Raw genomic sequence first — 18,939 nt, forward strand, 5'->3', positions numbered from 1 at the left:
TCTCATGACATTTAATGATTTGATTTGGTTACTCCCTTACATTTGTATCTTCTCTATTTTCTTTAACAAGGTCAAGGCAGGGAGGCAACAGATTATAAATAATAAAGAGAATGGAATAATATACAGAGCACTGGAAGTTTTGGTGATAGAGTATACATAAATACATTAATATGGCTTCCTGCTTTTACCAGAACTCTGTCAATTACAATAAAGTTCAAAAGCTAAAGGAAAGACAAGCATCTTAATTAAAGTGAACTTACGAACAACAGTAAAAAACTAAACTATCATAGAAATAAAAATATTTCAATAAAGTTAATTTTGGACTAAGTTGTCCTAATACTTTAATTATCCAAGTAACTTAAAAATGCTTTAATAAACAAAACTTCCTACTATCAAAAATCAAAGACTAAAGTATCAAGAAAGAGGATGAAATATTTAAGAATGTCCTGAAGTTCATACATCTGATCCATAGCAATTGTTTTACTTTTTCTGTTTTACTTTTTCCTTCAGTATCAGTATATGAATACTTTAAAAATATGGATATTCTAAAGAGTTTCAAATAGCAAAACAACAGGGAAAACAATTAAAATGATGGCTTTCTTTAGTTACGTTACTCAAAACAAACTGGGAAGCCAAAGCATTTGTGACTCCGTCTTACAAATAAGCTGCACTGCTAGCCCAAATGCAAATCCAGATTCCTCTAAAAATCCTAATTAGGGAAACCTTGTATTTAATATTTGTAAAAAAGGCAAAATAATATTTAAAAAATCTAAGTAAACTCTGAGACTCAATATTTGAGAAACAGGTTGCTCACAATGAAAGAAATAAAAGTTGACAGAGCTTTGGAAATGAACGTTCTATGATTATCAACTCTTAAATATCACAAGATGTTAAAGTGAAGACACAGGTTTTAACTTTCAGAAGTACCAAATACTACATATATCCACATTTTTGAGGGTCAACATATACAATAAAAAAACTGTAAAAAACAGTGCAATTTGAAAAGCAAACAAAAACAACCCATCCAATACAGTGTTTTCCAAATTCATGTGGTCAGAGAACACTTTATTAATCAATGGTCTCAGTAATAGGAGGAATATTGGTCTCAATAAAACTATGAATAGAGATAATCGTTTAAAATAAACAGTAGGAAGTGATTTTGTGCTAAGATATTTTTATTCCTAAAACTATATATAGTTAAAAATGCTTCCCCTTTAGGTCAGCATTATCCAAATAGCAATACATTTATGCAAATAATCACTTCAGTTAGCAGAAGGAAAAGCACGTCCAAAACAAAACTGTTAGAAATCCACAGTAAATCTTGAATCTTTCATGATTTCATAAAAAAATGATCTTGGTTATACCCTCAAGAAAGCACAAGTTTCCTGCTCTATAACTAAGGAGATAGAGGAACATTTTATCAAGATATTATTTGACATTATCTCTTCTTACACAATGTACTATCATTTAAGAGCAAACTAGTGTACAAAACAGTACGAGCACTAAATAAATGGCTGCATTTTTGCTGAACAAATGCATGCTTCATTTAAACATTCCAGGTTATCAGAACATTAAGAGAATGAAGAAATGGAATTATTCTACAGAGAAACCCTTAAACAAGCTCAAAAAGTACCTGTCTGTAAAGTGAAAGAATGTTCATAAGGGCTTAAGTGACCAGTAGAGAATATACGGGAAAATTCAAGTTCAATCACAATGATACTAGAAACGGAGTTCATATTCTTTCCAATAGTACCTCGCTTTGGGCACATTTTTTGTTATTCGTGGATTCAGTCTTTTTATTTTATTTTATTTTATTTTATTTTATTTTATTTTATTTTATTTTATTTTATTCATTCATTCATTCATTCATTCATTCATTCATTCATTCATAGAGACAGAGAGAGGCAGAGACACAGGTAGAGGGAGAAGCAGGCCCCATGCAGGAGCCTGATGTGGGACTGATCCCTGGTCTCCAGGATCACGCACTGGACTGAAGGTGGCGCTAAACCGCTGAGCCACCTGGGCTGCCCTAGTGGATTCAGTCTTAAAAGTTAAGTAAAGCTTGACATAAAATGGATTATGTTCAAAGTACCCTGTGTTAATCTCCTCCTTTCTCAAAATCCATCAGAGATACGGAATGTCTGCTTTGGACACCTGTTTCTCTTTTTAACTTCTAATAAGAGGGATCAGAAAATTATAAACCAATCTCTGATGCTATGACCCATGTATCTGTTTTCCAATTTGTAAGCATCTGGTCTGAAAGCAAATATGAGATCAACTAATGCCAACAACTTATGTGTCATAATATTTCTAACAAAAATTAGCCACTTCTACATCTCCCCACGACTTTCATGACCACATCTCCTGTTTGTGCATTATGCAACAGCACTCATCGATGACAGAAACACTCAGAACCCAACAGTATCTGTCACTAAGGGCCCTTATTAGTATGTCCTAAAAATGGACTACAACCTACCTCCATTATTGCCGTTGATGCCTCCATATTTGATCTAGTCTTAATAGGCATCTGATAGTTGTTGAAGAGCCCATTCCTTAATTATCTAATCCTAAAATGTATTACCTTTATTTTTAAGACCTTAAGGGATTGCCAGTTTAAGATAAATACAACTTTTTTTGTATTACCTAAAATATTACCTAAATACCTAAAATGTATTACCTTTATTTTTAAGACCTTAAGGGATTGCCAGTTTAAGATAAATACAACTTTTTTTACAGCACAATTTGGCAGGACCTAATACAAACTTAAATATGCATACCTAATAACCATGCCATTTCTGGGAATCTAGCATGAGAGTACAGGAGATATGCATGCACAAGGCTACCCCATGCACCAACATCTTTAACAGCAAAATCACTGGGGATAACCTAAACATCAATAAGGAAACACCTTACAACTACTACATTAAAAAACCAAGTAAATCAAAACAAACAAACAAAAAAGTCTGTATATACTGAGATATAAAGATGTCTACTATACTAATGAGTAAATAACAAATAATGTCATTTTGGTTAAAAAAATTATGTGTTTCAAAGTTTATAGAAAAAGATCTAGAAAAATGGGAAACCAAATTGGTAAGTGTCTAAACCAGTGGTTATTGAAATGGAAGTGGATAAAGGTGAACTTATACTTTTTACCTTATATATATTATTACAAGTTAGGTTTCTCTTACATAAGCATGTACTACTACTAGTATTTAAAATATCTAAATTCAAAATCAAGTAAAATGAATCATAATTTCAAAGAAATTCAAATAGAGAAATGTGACAATTTCCCTTGAACCTCTTCTGATGCAATTCAAAAATTTAATCACCTATTAATTTTTTATTTTTATTTTTTCACCTATTAATTTTAGACTAATGATTTTTGATTAATAAAATTTGTAATCACTAGAAATTAAAAAAATTTTTTAAAAGTCCTTTCATTTTACATGATCTAAATTAGAAATTTTCAAATTGTACTGTTCTATTCTACTTTGGATTCATTAATAATAACTCATAGCATTTGGTTTAATACCCACTCTTTTCTGGTATGAACCCTGGCTCGGTCTTCTCTAAGAGACAATGTAGCTGGAAGGGTGGTCTTAATTCATTTTCACCAAGTATACCCCCAGAATTCGTGACATAGTCCTGTTCTCTGTTAATATCATAAATGCTAAAATGAGAAAAGAAAAATTAAATCATAAAGTGAATAGTTCTATTTTCAGCGTATCTACCATACAAATAAATGTCTACTGAACATCTAATTTATATTAGGTACAATTCTGTAATGTTTACCTCCTTTGACAAGTCTCCAGGGCTAACGCTAAATTCGTTCTATAAGCAGTAACACACAAAATTAAATGCTTTTCCTTCAAGTTCCAAAGAAAATTTGTTACAGATAAGTTATGCTTATAGGAATCACTTTTGCCTCAAAATAAAAAGTAGAGATTACAGAACCACATCCATGTTCTACTGGTTGAAAATAACAAAATCAAATAGAACACAAAATCCCTCCCCACTTCCAAATTAGTATATGACCCATCCATTTTTTTTTAAGATTTATTTTAGAAAGAGATGAGGGGGAGGGGCAGAGGGAGAGGAAGTGAATCCTCAGAGACTCCCCACCAACCGAGTACAGAGCCCCCCGACTAGAGACTCAATTCCACAACCCCGAAATCAAGAGTGAGAGGTTCAACTGACTGAGCCAGAGGCACCCTCGACCCAGCCATTCTTTAAACAAAATTATTACACATACAGTAGCATGCTGTACCCTGGATTCATCAAGACAAATGAGAAACCATTGCTACAATGAAAGCTTAGAGTAGAAAAGGAAGACAAACCTACACAGAAACCAGTACTATAATGTGTGGTAGAATCTAGAACACCATGCAGTGGATTCATAATAGGGATTTCATTAAGACGAGGAAATGTCAAGAAGTTTCAGAGGCATGGACACTTGAAATCTCAGTAGGTACTCAAATAAAGGAACCAAAAAAGGGGGCTAGCCTGTATGTTTTCTAGGCACATTAGAAGCAGAGGTAGTAACAATATACATATAACAAACCAGTAGTTTATTTGAAGAATCCAATACACTTTACACAAAAAATTAGCGTGTCTAGTTTTAGAATAGTAAGCCTTTTTTCAAAAAGGATTTGAGGCAGAATGGTGTGGATATATTCAAGATTCTGTAGAAAAAGTAGCAATATTGATGATATTCATTTGTTAAGCAAATAGGTTACTTATGTCAAGAGGGAAAAATTAAATTGGAATCAGAAGACCAGGAGTCTCATATAGGCCAAACACTAACTTATGAGACATTAGTGTGAGAACACTGTTGACTGCTTTCCCAGCAATCATGCTCCATTTTCTTTCTATCCCCCTAAACCAAAATTTTGTTTAGGTACTGGGTGATCCCATGCATTAGGAGAGGCTTGGGAGGTATGCTGTGTGTGTGTGTGTGTGTGTGAGAGAGAGAGAGAGAGAGAGAGAGAATTTAAGCTCATTATGGTCTCTGGCCAATGTGCTGTAAATGGTCATCAGCAGAGAGAATTCTGGGAAAGCTTTCTTACAAAAAGTACTAGAAGAAAAGATGCTCTCCCTGTCCCCATCTCCTTGCCTCATGGCCTTGTCTTTTTTTTTAATTTAAAGATTTTATTTGAGAAAGAGAGGGCGCGTACACCTAAGCAAGGGGAAGGACAGAAGGAGAGGGAGAAGCCGTCTCCCTGCTGAGCAAGGAGCTGGGCCCTGGGGCTCTATCCCAGGACCCTGGAATCATGACCTGAGCTGAAGGCAGACACTTAACTGACTGAGCCACCCAGGGGCCCCTGGCCTTCTCTTAAGATGTGTTTGTTGCCCAGAATTCCTTACAACCAAGATGGGACTGATCAGCCAAAACATGGGGGGTAGAACAAAAGATACAGAATCTCCATCACCGAAAGTCCTTGAACTATTCAACAAATTCACCTGGAGCTGCCCTGCCTGAGTCTTTTGAGATGTGAAATAATAAATATTCTTTATTATTTAAACCACTTTTGTTGGCAACTGAAAAAACACTATGAACTTTCTAAGGTCTCATTTAGTTGGAATTATCTAAGGCTCCTTTCAGTTTTTTTTTTTTAAGATTTTATTTATTTATTCATGAGAGACAGAGAGAGAAGAGGCAGAGACACAGGCAGAGGGAGAAGCACTCAATACCAGGACCCTGGGATCACACCCTGAGCCAATGGCAGATGCTCAACCAAGTGAGCCACCCAGGTGCCTCCTCCTTTCAGTTCTAACACTGTGACTTTGCAAACTGCCTTCCTCAAGGTCTGTTGTGTATGAGATATTGTGTACTGCGCTAGATAATTTATTGAATTTCTCTTTTATTTGTTACTAGGCGTAGTCATTTATCCTACTAAGTATTTATTAGTAAGAAATCACAAAAGCTAATATAACTTCTGTGAAAACTCGAAACCTAAAATATAAGGATATTTAAAGCCTTTGATTCCCACCTACTGGCTAAGTCTATCTCTCTCCCACACACAAAGGAAAATTGCCCGATGTAGAGCACTCTTGATGTAATTTTCCTCACTAGTGCCAGAGCCTGATATTCACATTCCTCCCCCTTCACGTCTAAGTTGTCCTCATGTTTAAAGCCACCCCCCAAACCTAACTTCTCTGATGACTTAAGATTTTCCACCCTGCATTAATTATTCTTCACTAGTGACTCACAGATATTTACTGTAGTCCTGGGATATGTATGGTTTTGGGCTGGAGCTATGGAATACAGGGAAAAAAACCAGAACTGTGTGTCCACCTGAAAAGAGTAGTCTTTGACATTTAGGTCATTATTTCAGGATTGTGTTTCGTTCAGGACAAGGTCCTCTTCAGACTCAAGGGAGGGAGAACGAGTGATTATGGGCACAGACTTGGTCATTAGAAGAACTTGGCAAGACAGGAGTTTGAACGGAGGTCTTTCTAGCTTTGTGACTTTGAGAAAGCCACTTAAACTTTCTTCCTCTTATTTTTTAAAATAAATTCCAACAAAGCACATACACTAAATAAAAAGCTACATACCACTAGGCTATCAATCACTGTCCCCACCCTCACAGGGAGCCTCTATTTCCATTCCTCTTGGGCGACCACTATCAACTTTAGCTGTATCTTCTGGTATAACTCCATGTTTCTAAATAAAATACCCATATCAACTCACAGCACTAGTTTTGCTCTGGCAGTATTCAATGTTTCACTAAACTGTATGTACTAACCACACTGGGTAGTTAATATCCTTTCTTCCAAAAAAAAAAAAAAATATATATATATATCCTTTCTTCTAGGATGTTTCATTTTACTCATTTTCAAATTGTTTCTGCCTAATTTTCAGTTACCAATCATTATCCAAGCTAAAATTATCCTAGAGACCCAAAATCCCCTTTGAACAGAGACATCAAGTGTTTCTGGCAACATCCTTTGTCGAACACTATGCCATCCAGCTTCAGTCTGGACTTGTGCTCTCCAATAACTAGAGAGCTTCATGACATGGCTGGGAAATGACGATATAGGGCAGTACACTGATGTGTAAATGTTCCCCACACTCCTAGTTTGCAGAAGCTGATGACCTGACTCTAAAACTTGCATCCAAAGATAGAGAACAGCAGTTTTTAAGAAAAGAACAAACTTAAAGGACTCACCACCCAAGAATTACCACAAGGTGGGCACCTGGGTGGCTCAGTGGTTGAGCATCTGCCTTTGACTCAGGGTGTGTGATCCCAGGGTCCTAGGAGTCCCACATTAGGCTCCCCACAGGGAGCCTGCTTCTGTCTCTGCCTCTCTCTGTCTCTCATGAATAAATCAATCAAACCTTTAAAAAAAATTACTACAAAGCAATTGTAGTTGAGACTGTGGTGTTGATATAAAGATGAGTGGAAGAGCATGAAAGTTCATTTTCAGCAACACTGCCAATATAATTCAGAGGAAAAGAACAGCTTTACAACAAATGGTGCTATAACAATCAAAACAGAAAGAAATCATGAACCTCAACTCCTACCTCAAACCATAACTAGAAATGAGTTACAGACATAAACATTAAGAGGCCAAACCATAGTTTCTAGAAAAAGATCACAGGAAAAAAACCCTGACCATGGGGCAGGTAAAGATTTCTTATGGAACAAAAATCAGTTACCACAAAATAAAAACTGATATACTAGAGTTCATGAAAATTGAAACCTTCTGAGCTTCAAAAGACATCATTAAGAAAAGTATCTATGAAGGACTTGCGTCCAGAATATACAAAGAACTCTTAAACATAACACAAAGGACATACTAATGGCAAGTAAGTACATGGTGAAATAGTCAATGTTATTAGTTATCAGGGAGGTAATACTTGCCCACTAGAACAGCTAAAATTAAAAAGACAGAAAATATTAAGTGTTGGCAAGGATGAGAAAACTCTGGAACTCTCAAACATTCCTGGTAGGAATATAAAGCTATATAGCTAACTGGGAAAATAGTTTTGTTAGTTTCTTTTAAAGTGAAACATACACTTATTTTATGGTTCAAGTGACTATGAACCTTCAGGGCAGCACTATTATCAGTAAGCTAAAATTGCAAACTACGTGTTCATGATAGGTGAATGTATAAACTATGATCTATTCATAAAATATACTACTACTCAGCAATAAAAAAAAACTACTGATGCTTGCATGCATCTCAAAACATTAACTGGACGAGAGAAATCAGACATAAAAAAGTACACACTGTAAGATTACACACACACACACACAGAGTTTTAGGATTGGCAAAACCAATCTATACTGATAAAAATCCTACCAGCAGTTGCCAGGGTAGGAATAAGCAAACTGCTTGCAAGTGAGGTAGGTACAAAGGAACTTTCTGGGGTGACAGACATAACCTCTATTTTTATTGGTGTGTTCATTACAGGGTGCACATATTTACCTAAATTCACTGACCCAAATGTACTTAAAATGTGTTTGGCACTAAATATTGATAGAGTATAGAATACAATGCTTGACCAAGATCTAGTAAAATTACAATGTGATCATAAAAAAGTACTCTCAAGAGCCCGTTGTTTAAAAAAAAAAAAAAATCCAAACCCCTACTTATAAATCACTCAAAAGTTAAATTATAATGAAATTTAAAATGGTTGAACTGAATGACAGTGAATGTGTCTACACAGACACATATAAAATGTTTATAAGAAAAAAAATACCTATAAGAAAACCATTAAATTTATTTTTTGGTAGTTTTATGGTTTTATTAATACAAATATGACGTGCAAATAAGCCGTCTCTTCGTTTTCTTCCCTGCACAGCCTGGCTTTGGGATTGGTGACTCTGATGGCCAGCTGGGCTGCTCTTTCCACAGTGGCTTTGTGGTTCCTGGAGGAGACACCATGAACAATCTCTGCAGAATAAGATTTGTTGTGCATCAGCAGCACTTCAAGCTCCTTGACGCTGTGGACTAGGAACTTCCGGAAGCCACTGGGTAATACGTGTTGTTTTCTTGTTGCTCCTCTAACCAATGTTGAGCATCAAGATCTGTCCCTGAATCTTCTGTGCACTCTACTGTCAATGCCTCTGGGTTTCCACCAGTTGTGCTTAATTTTGACATATTGGCCTGACTGGTGCTAGATAAACTTCTTGGTCCTCTTTTTAATGATCTTGGGCTTCACCAGAGGCCTGAGGGTGGTGGCCATGATGCCCACTCATAGGCAGAGCTGAAGAAGAGCAAAAACCATTAAATTCAAATGTAAATATTAAAGAAAAACACTGGAAAACCAATCATAAATTAGCGTCAAATTGAGAATTTAGAAAACAGAGAAACAGTAAATTCAATGGAAATAAGGAAGGAATACTAAAGGAATACAGAGCAAGAAAAATCAAGATTACTTCTCTGAAAAAAAATCGGGGTGTCTGGGTGGCTCAGCTGGTTAAATGTCCGACTACTGATCTCAGCTCTTCTTGATCTCAGGATTGTGAATTCAAACCCTGAGCCTACTATCTGGCGCATTGTTTCTGTTCTGCCATTAAGCTGATTTCCTTTTCCTTAAGATCTTTTGTCAGTCACCAATTTCTTTTACTGAATATGTCTCAGTGCTGGGCCAGTTTTCCTTGGAACATGGTGCATCTTTACAACAGACAGACTTAAAAAGAAAGTTTTTTTTTTTAAAAGGAAACTTCTTGAGTTATACCTTAAGATATCTGGTTTTGATTTTCTTCTTTGAGGGCTCCAAGTTTGCATTTGTATTTTGGATCTCTTTTGATGGTCTTCTATATTACTGTTTTCGTATTTACTTTTTAGAGATATCCATGCTTGCTTTTATTCACTTTTCTCGTTTGGCTTTGTTTTACACTATAAAAATCATAGTAAAATAAACATCACAACATTTCACATCTAATCTTTTTATCTTTTGCCATGGCGCCTGCTGTCCCACATGCCTAATTAACTGTTTCTGAATGGTTTAATCTTATTCTTCCTTTTCTTTTCTGTTCTCCTGGTGCCCATTTCACATTCTCCTGTGGTCTGGTTGTCTCTTCCTCAAATTCTTATAATTCTGCTTTGTGGTCTTCATAACTTCTGTGCTTCATTTATTTTTATTTTTTAATCCTTTATTGAGATATAGTTTACATTACATAGCCACAATTCACCAATTTAAAAGTGTACAATCAATGGCTTTAGTTTCTTCAGGCCTATGCAACCATCACTATTATCAATTGTAGACCATTTCATCACCCCAAAAAGAAACCCTGTATCCCTTAGCCACCATCCTCACCCTTCACTATGCCCTATCCCCGTGCCTAGGCAACCACTAATTTACTTTCCATCTCTACAGATTTGCCTATACTGGGCCATCTTATAGAAATGGAATCATAATAATAAGTCGTCCTTTTCTGTCTGGCTTCTTTCATGCATTATGTTTTCAAGGTTCATCCATATGGTAGCAGGTACTTCGCTCACATTTTGTCTCACTGGCTCATTTAGGGCCAAATGATATTTTACAGATATATCACATTTTCTTTTATCCTATCATCAACTGATGAACATTTGGGCTATTTTCACTGGCTATTATGTATATAACGCTGCTATAAACGTTCACGTATAAGTTTTTGTGTGGACATTTTTTTCAATTCTCCTGAATAGATTCCTACAAGAATGGCTGGATGATATAGTCAATCTATGTTTAACCATTTGGAGAACTGCCAGACTGTTTTCCAAAGTGACTGCACCATTTTACATTCTCACCAACAGTGCATGTTTTCTTCTTCAAGGCACCAGACAGAAGACCTGTTCAACCCAGAAGCTCACCTCTTCCAATTCTGGGACTTAAATGATGGTTTCTCCCCACTGCATAAGACAAAAGACTTCTTTGACTGATCCTCTACTTTTCTTATTTACTCTTATTTTCTAATTCTCATGGCTATTTTATTTTAGGGGAGAGTTCTTCAGCTTTATTATTCAATCCTTATGTGTTTTTTCCTGCTCTCCCAGAGATCTTTTCTATTTTCTGAATAATTTCTCTTTTTTAAAAAACAGAACCTCTTCTTTCACGGACATCATTTCTTTTCTTTCTAAAGGTACCATAGTATTATTTGGTTTAAGTTTCTTCTATTACCTGCAGTAAATCTATTTACACCAAGCTTCTTTGATTTCATACTTGTTTACTCCTATTTGGTTTCTTTTATGTTAGAGACTTCTACCAAATGACTGGTTATCCTTGGCTGTCCATTTATGCTGACATGTGAGGCATTTAAAGCCAATGCAAAGTCTGATGCATGAATGGTGCCTCTCAACCAGCAGCCCTCTCTCCCATGATCTGATGGCGATGCAGCGGTTTGACCAGGCAAACTCCCAAAGTCCGTATCTGTTGAATATTTTGCCATGGGTTGACGTGTCCCCAGAAAAGAATCCTTTAACATCTTGTTTAGGGGAGTATAAGCTTGACTATGAGTTCTGAGAGTCCTACAGAAAGACAGCTCTGAGCTTTGTAAAGTGGCAGTATCGTAGCCAATGAGGTTATCCAAGGCGCAATTATTGCTAATAAAAAGATAGCTCTGGCTTCACTGTTCGGTATGTTGACTTCGACTTCATCCTCATTTTTGTTTAGGTGCTTTGCCACACCTCAGCAGTCAGCTTGCCCCCTGAGTACAATCATCTCCTGCAGGTAAACTTTCAGTCCTCCATCTGGTAGAAGACAGTTAGGCAGTTGTCTGGATGCAAGCAGTAGAGAAGGGAATTTGGAGCATCAAAACTACAAAAAATTATCACTTAATCATTCCATTTCCACTCCATCCTATAATCTTGCCTTGAGAAGTACTTTGTACTTCCAAATCCCCAGCTGCTGCCAGACTGCCTGGTGGAAGCAGCTTACCGCTCTTCAGCCTTTAGCATCCTCTAATCTGTAGTCACTTATCACTGAACCATCTTCTTCCTAGTTTCCTCAAAGGTGACTTCACCTGGCAACTACTTTCCCATTCTCTTTTTGTTGATTTAGATCTTTATTCTTTTACTACACTTCAGTGGGATTTCCAGAGAGTGTGTACAATTGGATACTAAACTAGAAGTGTCTATCTATAAACTAAGTCTTAATTTCTTCATTTAAAAAATGTGGAATATAGCCTCTAATTCTGGTAGCTACTAATACCAGTATTTTTCAACCTTTACAATTATGAAGACTTCATTTTACTTATTTATCACAGACCTAAGTACATATTAAATCTTCAGTAAGTATTTCATTTAAAAAGAATTATCTTTTAGTGCATATATACTCAATAGGCATGTCCTCAAACACCTAAAAAGTATAATCTCAAGATCTTCAATGATATTTCTCTCAAAGCACTGTTCCTTTCTTTTAGAGTACTTGTCATGATTCATAACTATGTATTTATAATTACTCCATCAATTTTAATTCCCTAATAAACCAAGCCCTATGAGGGCAGCCAAATGCAATATAAAATCTGACAAAGAAAACATAAGAAAGGAAATTAAAGGCTTATCTCTCATATGAATATTGATACTAAAATCCTAAAATATATCCACTGGCAAAGAGAATCTCTCAAGATATTCAAATAAACTAGATCAATTCAGATTCATTATAGGACTGTTAAGAATTGGTTCAATAAATAGGATACCCATGAATTTAACTACCTACATTAACAGGTGAAAGTAAAACAGTCACAGAGGGGCTGCTGGAGAGTGGGATGAGGTAGGAGAGCCAAATGTCAGACTGTCAAAATAAAGTTACTATATACCTGTCTATATTATGAAGCCTTAGAGTGTGTAAATATTTGTTACTGCAGAGTATTTTTTAAAATTTATGCATAACTTTTGCCATACTTAATGTAAAACACAAAGATGCTCCCAAATAAAAACTGTTTATTTAAAAACATAGAAACATATCCTACCACATCAAAAGAAAGCAGAGTAGCCATACTTATATCAGACAAACTAGATTACAAACATAAGACTATAACAAGAGATGTAAAAGAATATCATAACAATTAAGGAGTCTATCCATCAAGAAGATTTAACTATTATAAATATTTATGCTCCCAACTTGGGAGCACCCAAATGTATCAATATATCATTAACAAATATAAAGAAATTCACTGATAATAATACAGTAACAGTAGGGGATTTTAACACCCCACTTACAGTAACGGACAGATCACCTAAGTTGAAAATTGAAAAGGAAACAACAGCTTTGAAACACACTGGGACAGATACATTCAGAACATTTCATGGTAAAGCAACAGAATACACATTCTTCTTGAGTGCACAGGGAACATTCTCCAGAACAGACCACATACTGGGTCATAAATCAGCCCTCAACAAGCACAAAAAGACTGAGATCATACCATTCATATTTTCAGACCACAATGCTATGAAACTTGGAAGTCAATCACGAGAAAATTTGGTAAAGACCATAGATACATGGAGATTAAAGAACATCCTAATAAAGAATGAATGGATTAACCAGCAAATTAAAGAAAAATAATAAAATACATGGAAGAAGATGAAAATATGACAGTCCAAACCTTTGGGATGCAGCAAAGGCAGTCCCCAAGAGGGAAGTCTATTGCAACACAAGCCTACCTCAAAAACCAAGAAAAATCTCAAATACACAACCTGTTACACCTTGAGAAGCTAGAAAAGGAACAGCAAATAAAGTTTAAAGTTGGTAGGCAAAGGGAAATGATAAAGATTTGAGCAGAAATAAATGATATAGAAACAACAACAAAAATAGTAGAACAGATCAACAAAACTTAAGAACTGGTTCTTTGAAAGAATTAATAAATTGATAACCCCCTAGCCAGGCTTATCAAAAAGAGAAGAGAAAGGACCCAAATAAAATCATGAATGAAAGGAGAGAGCTCAACCAACACCATAGAAATACAATTTTAAGAAAATATTATGAAAAATTATATGCCAACAAACTGGGCAATCTGGAAGAAATAGACAAATTCCTTGAAACATAAAAACTAATACAGAAAAAAATAGAAAATTTGAACAAACCCATAGCCAGCAAAGAAATTGAATCAATAATAAAAAATTTCCCAACAAACAAAAGTCCCAGGGTGGCTTCCCCAGGGAATTTCACTTTTTTTTTTTTTAAGATTTTATTTATTTGTTCATGAGAGACACAGAGAAAGAGGCAGAGACACACAGGCAGAGGGAGAAGTAGGCTCCTCAAGTGGAGCCCGTTGTGGGACTCGATCCCGGTACTCCCGGACCATGCCACACCCTGAGCTGAAGGCAGATGCTCAACCGCTGAGCCACACAGGCGGCCCTCTACCAGACATTTAAAGACAATTTAATACCTTTCTTCTCAAACTGTTCCAAAAAATAGAAATAGAAGGAAAACTTCTAAACTCATTCTACAAAGCCAGCATTACCTTGAGTCCAAAACCAAAGACCCCACTAAAAAGGAAAATTACAGGTCAATATCTCTCATGAACATGGATTCTCAAGATACTAGAAAAATCGAACCTAACAGTACATTTAACAAATTATTCACCACAATCAAGTAAGATTTATTCCTGGGCTGCAGGAGTGGTTCATTATTTGCAAATCATAAAAGAGAGAACAAGAACCTTATGATTCTCTAAAAAGATGCAGAAAAAGCATGACAAAAATATAACATCCACTCTTGATAAAAACCCTCAACAAAGTAGGTATAGATGGAATATACCTCAACCACATAAAAGCCATATAAGAAAGATCCACAGCTAATATTACTCTCAGTAGGAATAAACTGATAGCTTTTCTTCCACAGTCAGAAACAAGACAGGGATGTCCACATTCACCTTTACTATTTAACACAATACTGGAAATCTTAGGCTAAGCAATCAGACAACAAAAAGGAATAAAAGGCTTCCAAATCGCCAAGGAAGAAGTCAAACTTTCACTATTTGCAGACAACATGATACTCTGTAGAAAAACTGAAAGACTCCATCAAAAAATTGTTAGAACTAATACATGAATTCAGCAAAGTCGCAGGATATAAAATCAATATACATAAATCTGTTGCATTTCTATACACAAATAACGAAACAGCATAAAGAGAAATAAAGGAATCAATCCCATTTACAATAGTATCAAAAAAAGTCCTAAGTATAAAAACCTAACCAAAGAGGTAAAAGACTTATACTCCGAAAACTATAGAACACTTACAAAAGAAACTGAAGAAGACACAAAGAAAAGGGAAAAAATTCCACGCTCATGAATTGGAAAAACAAACACTGTTAAAATGTTTATACTACCCAAAGCAACCCACACATCTAACGCAATCCCCATCAAAATACCAACAGCATTTTTCAGAACTAGAACAAATAATCCTAAAATCTGTATAGAAACACAAAAGCCTGAATAGCTAAAGTAATCCTGAAAAAGAAAAGCAAAGTTAGAGGCATCACAATTCCAGGCATCAAGCTATATTACAAAGCTGTAATCAGCAAGACAATATAGTACTGGCACAAAAACAGACACACAGATTAATGGAACAGTACAGAAATGGGCCCAACACTATATGGTCAACAAATCTTTGACAAAGCAGGAAAGAATATCCTATGGAAATAAGACCATCTCTTCAACAACTGGTGTTGGGAAAACTGGACAGCCACATGCAGAAGAATGAAACTGGAACACTTTCTTACACCATACACAAAAATAAATTCAAAATGATTAAAGGCCTAAATATGAGACAGGAAATCATCAAAATCCTAGAGGAGAACACAGACAGCAACCTCTTTGATTTCAGCCGAGGAACTTCTTACTAGACACATCCCTGGAGGCAATAAAAACAAAAGCAAAAATGGACTAGTGGGACTTCATCAAGATAAAAAACTTCTCCACAGCGAAGGAAACAGTCATCAAAACTAAAAGGTGGCCTATGGAATGGGAGAAGATATCTGCAAATGATTATTTGATAAAGGGTTAGTATCCAAAATCTCTAAAGAACTTATCAAACTCAATGCCCAGAAACCAAATAATCCAGTTAAGAAATAGGCAGAAGATATGATTAAACACTTTTTGAAAGATGCCATCCAAATGGCCACTAACAGACATGAAAAGATACTCAATATTACTTATTATCAGGGAAATGCAAATCAAAATCATGATGAGATATGACCTCACACCTGTCAGAACGGCTGAAGTTAACAACACAGGAATCAACAAGTGTTGGTGAGAATGTGGAGAAAGTGGAACCTTCTTACATTGTTGGTGGGAATGCAAACTAGTGCAGCCACTCTGGAAAATAGTATGAAGATTCCTCAAAAAGTTAAAAATAGAACTCCCCTATAATCCATCAACTGCACTACTAGGTATTTACCCAAAGGATACAAAAATACAGGTTCAAAGGGGGCACCTGGACCCCCAATGTTTATAGCAGCATTATCAACAATAGCCAAATTATGGAAAGAGCCCAAGTGTCCATAGACTGATAAACAGATAAAGAAGTTGTGGTATATCTATAAAACGGATTTTTACTCAGCCATCAAAAAGAATGAAATCTTGCCATTTGCAATGATGTGGATGAAGCTAGTTTGTACTACGCTAAGCAAAGTAAGTCAGAGAAAGAAATACCACATGATTTCACTCATACATGGAATTAGGAAATAAAACAGATGAACATATAGGAAGAGGAAGACGGGGGAGAGAGAGAGAAGCAAACCATAAGAGGCTCTAAGGATAAAGAACAGAGAATTGATGGAGGAAGGTGGGTTGGAGTTGGGTGATGGTTATTAAGGATGACACTTGTTATGAAGAGCACCAGGTGTTATATATAAGTGATGAATCATTAAATTTCTACTCCTGAGACCACTATTATACTATATGTTAAATAGAATTTAAATACAAATTTGGAAAGAAAGAAAAAAGATTTCTATAATAACATTTTTAAAAAGTAACTTACAATAACCTTTTTATGTGAGTTGTGCCTCCAACTCAAGACACAATTCAAATGATTCATTTAACTCTTGATAAAGACTGAGTTAAAATTATTATACAAAAATATAACAAATTTACAATATATGGTATATGCAGAAACACAAAAAAGATAAAAAAAGAAAAATGTCTTAATATAAATTGTTTAGGGGAAAGAAATGCAGATTATAAAAGAGAAATCTATGTATCTATATAAAGTCATTAAGAACAAAAAAGTCATTAAGAACACACACCACAGTTTAAACAATGGTCTTCTTTTGCCTAACACCCATATCACTATCTTTCTTATTTGGTCATCCCCCCACTAACCAGTTTATTAGCTTCAAGAATACAGGGAATTTGTCCTTATCCATGTTGTATCCCCAATGCCTAGAACAGTGCCTAATACACATTAAGGTTTCAGTAAACATTTATGTAATGAATAAATCACTTTGTTTTCCAGATCATTTCTCTACTCACCTTGATCTACCTTCCCCTGACTTACCTCTAAGTCTTTCTGATTCAGGCTCTTTCCCCTTTTCAGACCTCTGCACATGCTGTTATTTCTGACTGGAATGTTTTCTCCTATTCCATCCATGACTTAGCTCTCGCTCTTCCTTCAGTAAAATCTAGACATTATTCCCCCAAATAGGCCTCCGATCACCCCACATAAAGTGTAGGTATGCTCTCTTTAGAGCATTCCTTATGATGACATACAATTATTTACCAATTTACTTTTTTAGGGGTGCATCTTTCCCATCTAAATGTCAGAGCCATAGAGGCACATACTCTGTCTTGTGCACCAAAGTCCCTCAGTGTCCAGCAGAGCTCCTAGTGCCACAGGAAATATTCAATACGAAGTTATCTTTAGGTGGGTCAAGTATAGGCAATTCTTGTTATTATCTTTTCTAACTTTTTATATTATTTAAAATTTTACATAAGCATAAATAACATCTGGGGGAAAGTAAAGCAACATTTATTTTTTTTTTGGGGGGGGGGGGGTCTCCCATAGTCCTAAGTAGCAGAAAGCTAGGTTTAAGTATAAAGACAAGGCAGAGAAGACAAATAGAAATAACATTTCCCATAAGGCAAAAACAATGGAGATCCATGAAACAAAGCACCTCTGTTAAAAGAAAATACTATAGAATAAGAAAGGCATGATTTTTATGAAATTTAAAAATATGAAAAGGTTTGCCATGTACAGAAGTTTAATGCCCAGATAATCATACACAGGAGGAATAAAAATCAAAGGGCCTTTGCTCTAAGGGCAAAACATGTGTAATCATTGTTCTATATTTCAAAAGCTGACCTAAAATACTGTAAATCTACACACACAGAAGAGTTCTAGGAAGTGACGCTGTATCTGCAGCAGTTCGTGGAGCGTTTCCTCACTACCATACTTACAGGATCCGGTGAGGAGTTAGGAGCAAAGGAGCTCGGTAAACCTGTAAGTACCCTCCAACCGTCTCGCGGCCCCACCGAAGCTCCACTCTCTCAAGTCCCCCGAAGGTTAGCACTAGCCTGACCCTTCTCCCAGTCTCCTCTGCACGGGCGCTAAGGCAGGCAGCTCGCTGGCCAGGTGGGGCACCTGACGGCCTCGGGGAACGGAGCAGAGCTTCGGTGGCGGCCAGCCCCTCCTCCTCCTCACCTCATGGTGCGTGGGGGAGGGGGCTTCACCCCTGCCCAGCCGGCCCGTCGGGCCCCCTCCCGCCCGCAAACGCCAGTGCTGTGGCCGCGGGCAGCGCGGGGCGGCACCTTTCAAAAGTCAACGAGGAAGGCAGCCCTCGAGCCGCGCACGCACGGCGGGTGCAGACCCCACACCCCCACCACAGAGCCGGGTAGGGAGGGGGTCACGGGAGCTGCAATCTGGCTCAAACGCAGGTGGAACAGCCAGACTGCTCTTGGTCTTCCTCTTTCTAGAATATCTGTTATTTTACAGTGAGCCCTCCAAGCTTCAATTTCAAGGATCTTGCCCACGGGATGCTGTATTGATGATGGATGCCAAATCCCAGAGCT

The 18,939-nt window shown here is 36.5% G+C and overlaps 1 protein-coding gene and 1 non-coding gene across 8 annotated transcripts in view; one reads left to right on the plus strand and one right to left on the minus strand.

The window, feature by feature from the left end:
- TASOR2 (transcription activation suppressor family member 2) overlaps positions 1-18,939 on the minus strand; it is a 77,333-nt gene that overhangs the window by 48,617 nt on the left and 9,777 nt on the right. The window lies entirely within an intron of this gene.
- On the plus strand, positions 11,480-11,620 carry LOC140598031 (U4 spliceosomal RNA). Its single transcript, XR_012000192.1, has one exon. It is a non-coding gene; the product is annotated as a U4 spliceosomal RNA (small nuclear RNA).

Source organism: Vulpes vulpes, chromosome 2, assembly GCF_048418805.1.
Source record: "Vulpes vulpes isolate BD-2025 chromosome 2, VulVul3, whole genome shotgun sequence".
In the NCBI taxonomy this organism is placed as follows: Eukaryota; Metazoa; Chordata; class Mammalia; order Carnivora; family Canidae; genus Vulpes; species Vulpes vulpes.